The following is a 4,071-nucleotide window of genomic DNA, read 5'->3' on the forward strand; positions in this document are numbered from 1 at the left end:
TGCTTTGCCAAGCCTGTTTCAAGTAGGTGCTTTAGACCACTGAGCCATCTCTCCAGCCCCATGCCCAGTCTTAATCTCCATCTCAGAGCACCCTGGGGGCAGGGCTGGCACAGCAGGCCCAGGGATCGAACCTCTGGCCCCTGCATCTGTTTGCAGGTGCGTTAATCTGCTGAGCTATTTGGCCAGCCTGAGACAAAACATATTCTAAATGCAAAGGATATTAATGAATAAAGGCTGAAGACCAAGAGTTAATCATGCATCTCAAAATAAAATAAAAAGTAGGTAAAGAAAACAATAAAGAACAGAAAATAATAAAAATAGAAAACAGACATAAAATAACAGACTCATTTTAAATATTAATAAAACTACAGGGGCTGGGGAAATGGCTCAGTGGAATAAGCGCTTCCCTGGCAAGCGTAAGGGCCTGAGTTCAATCCCCGGTTCCGGAAATAAATAAATAAATAAATAAAACTAGAGGGGCCGGGGAGATAGCTCAATAGAATAAGTGCTTGCCTGGCAAGCACAGGGTCCTGAGTTCAATCCCTTATACCGCAAAATAAAATAAAGTAAAATAAAATTAGAATATAGATGCCTCATATAAATCAAGAAAGACAGAAAGTACCATTTTAAAAAAGTGAAAAGCTTGAGTTATCAGTCACAAAGAGGAAGTCCAAGTGATCAACAAAACTATCAAAGAGAGAGCTGGCCAAATAGCTCAGCAGGCTGTAAAAAGCTCAAGTCAACAACTTTGGACATTGCCAGTCTTACGTAAAACCCACTACTATTATGGACTACTGGACTCTATTGGGAGATTCTGCTGAATTCAAGCACCTACAATATTTAAATGACAATGGAATACCCTTCTCTGACAAAACTAACCAAAAAAGTGGGATTGGGATAGAAATGAACGACCCAGGGGCCAGGGAGATGGCTCAATAGAATAAGTGCTTCCCTGGCAAGCTCAAGGGTCTGAGTTCAATCTCCGGTTCCACCAAAAAAATAAATAAATAAATAAAAATAAAATAAAATTGGACTTAAATGTTAAAAAAAAAGAAATGAACGACCCTTTTGTATCTGTATACTCAAAATAGTTAGAATAGATACACAGATCCACTCTCTTAATTCAGTGAATAGAGAGGTTTGCTGTAATAGTGTTTGAGACAGGATATCATGTCTGTATCTTGTACAATGAACAGACAACAATAGGCAATGTATTAATTACTGTAAATGTGCCAGTAATCAGTTGTGAAACTGTCTCATTGATACTTGTTTCTCAATAAAATTATTTTTTAAAAAAACATTCCAAAAGAAAAAAACAATAATAATAAAAAAAAAATCTTTTTCACAAATAGCTCAGCAGGTTAAAGCGCCTGCAAACAGGCGCAGGGGCCAGGGGTTCAATCCCGGGCCTGCCATTCCGGCCCCACCCATGGGGCGCCCTGAGATGGCAATTAAGACTGGGTGTGGTAGCGGGCCTATAATTCCAGCACTTGGGAGGCTGTAAACAGGAGAACCACTACAAGTCCGCTCTAGTAGTGAGACCCTGAACACCCTGTAGACCCTTTCCTAAAATACAGAAAAATAAATAAATAAATAAATAAATAAATAAAACTATCAAAAGGCACATTTCATTTAGTAACCAGAAAAATTTAAAGTCTCAATGTGCTACCACTACACATCACAAAACTAGCCAAAACAAATTTAATTCTGACAAAGCTAGAACACTGATGGTTTTCATAGCTGCTGGAATGAAATGGGCCCACGTGTTTCTAGTACCTTGTAAACGTGGAGACGCGCACCTGCTCGGACCCAGAAAGCCCACTCGCACACGTCCACACTAAAGCTCATGTGTCCCCTGGACTTTGCAGAAAGCACTCCACGACTGCACCGTCAGCAAGCCCAAAACGATTCGCCCCGAGGCCCGGCGGTACTGCTCTGCCATAGAGGGGGAACTGGACGCATCTCTAGGAAAATGCGTGCACTCTGAGACAACAGTGCTAAGTGAAATAAAACAGACCCACAAGCTTGACTGCTGCTCTTCTCCCAGGAGGAACCCCATGTATGTCAATTAGAGAGCAAAATAAAAGCTAGATAATAGGAAACAGGGATATGGATCTTTGCAAAAGGTAGAGGGACCGGAAGAGGGGTGACGGCAAAGCCACTGAAATGCATTACGTGCATGCACCAGCTCCCCACCTGAATGTGACCAGCATGTACTACAAATATATACTAATGAAAATAAAAATCGTAAATAATTAAATAGATAAACTGGGCATGGAGGAGCACACCTGTAATCCCACACTGGGGAAGCCGAGGTAGGAGGACTGCTGTGAGTTTGGGGCCAGCCTGGGCTACAAAGTGAATTCAAGGCCAGCCTGAACTGCATAGCAAGACCCTGTCTCAGAAAGACCAAAAAAAGAAAGCAAAGAAAACAAATAATAGTTTGATGGACACACATCTAAGCTGCACAATGTAAAGCAAAGTAAAAAACGAACCGCTATCATGAAAGTGAGGCGCTAGCAGGCTGCAGGCAGGAGGCACCTCCTGGGGGTCTGGCTGCGTTCGCTCTTTCTGGCCTGCGTGCTTGTTACGTTAGTACTCGATTTATAGCACTCCATTTACTGGCACATGGACATTCGATGTACAGTTCTACGTGCTGTATTTCATTCTTGAACCGCTCGTCTTGAACCTTTTCATATGCGCTGTTTCACTGCTGCTTCGTATGCTAGAATGCTGGGACTTCAGCCTTCAAAAGCCAGCTGCCAAGCCCAGTCCTCAGAGCCGGGTCCCACGCCCGCAGGGCTGCGCGGGGCGTCTACCCCTTGCGCCCCTCCTGCGCCCCTCCTGCGCCCGCCCACCGGCGCCCTACGCGAAGCGCCCCCCGCGAGGGCCTGGACGCTGCGGCGCCGGCGCTCCTCCTAGCGTGCGGCCCTGGCACTGCAAGTCCCGTGCCAGGCCGAGGCCTCTGGACTGCGGCAGTTTTTAACCGCCAGCAATTTACGCGTGCCCCTTTCTATGGGCGCCAAGGCAAACAGCAGGAGCGCAGCAGACGCCCAGAAGTCAGAGCGCGGGATGCGCGTCTCACGCGCTCGCTCCTCCTGCCGGGCAGAAGTCAAGCTGCGCACGGGCTCCGCTCCCGGCGCGCCGCTGCTGCGAAGGGCTCTCTAAGTGAACGCCCAAAGTTTTCTTCCGGGGCTTTACATGCAACTGGCAATAAATAAAAAATAAATAAATAAATAAAAATAAAACTAGTCTGGCCTGGCTATTAATTATTTTCAGGAAAGTGGCTTGGAGTGCTTAGTTATCCCAGAAGCCAAACTTCCTTTTCTCTTAAGAGTCCCCAGCGTCTTACTGCATGCCATCAGCAGCCCCGCTGAGAGCGCCGGTTGGCGTCGTCTGCAGCCGCGCAGTGCCACCAGCTGACCGCCAAGGCTCACCGGGAAGTGAACTGAGCAGAGTGACGCGGCGTGAAGGAGCCTCGGAGACTGTCACCGCTGACTGGTGACATTCACTTCTTATTTTTCCCGGATGAAACCCTGGTCATCAGCGGGAGCCGCGCTGGGGTCATCTTACGTAAGGCTGCACAGCCGTGTGTCCACAGGAGGTAGCGAGCCTCTGGACATACTTCTGGGCCAACCCATCCGTCCCTTCTCCTTAATATCGTCTCTACCTTTCTCTATTACCCAAAGGCAAAATCAAATCCGAATTAGGAGCAACACAGAATAATGCACATACTGTGAAATGCGGGAGGTAACCACAGCCAGACACGCAAAAGGATCTGAAAGACACACCCCTAGCTCCAGCCACGTATCCACATTGTTAATTTAAAAACCAAGAAAGCAAAGGCTGGCAAGATAGCTCAGCAGACTAAGAGTGTGCTGAGGCAAGTGCAGGGACCAGGGTTCGAGCCCCGGCACCACACGCCATACCGGCCAGCCCCAGGCATCCTGAGCTGACATCTTGGCGTGCTAGCGAAGGCCTATAATCCCAGCACTGAGGAGGCTGGAAACAGGAAGATCACTGTGAGTCCATGCTGCATAGTGAGACCCTATACCAAATACAAAGGAAAGA

General features: G+C 47.1%; 1 pseudogene; it reads left to right on the plus strand.

Annotated features, from left to right (window-relative positions):
• LOC101565659 overlaps positions 1 to 2,922 on the plus strand; it is a 30,722-nt pseudogene extending 27,800 nt beyond the window's left edge.
• The last annotated feature ends 1,149 nt before the right edge of the window (positions 2,923 to 4,071 follow it).

The sequence above is a fragment of the Octodon degus genome, unplaced genomic scaffold (assembly GCF_000260255.1).
Source record: "Octodon degus isolate 3935 unplaced genomic scaffold, OctDeg1.0 scaffold00100, whole genome shotgun sequence".
NCBI classification, from domain to species: domain Eukaryota; kingdom Metazoa; phylum Chordata; class Mammalia; order Rodentia; family Octodontidae; genus Octodon; species Octodon degus.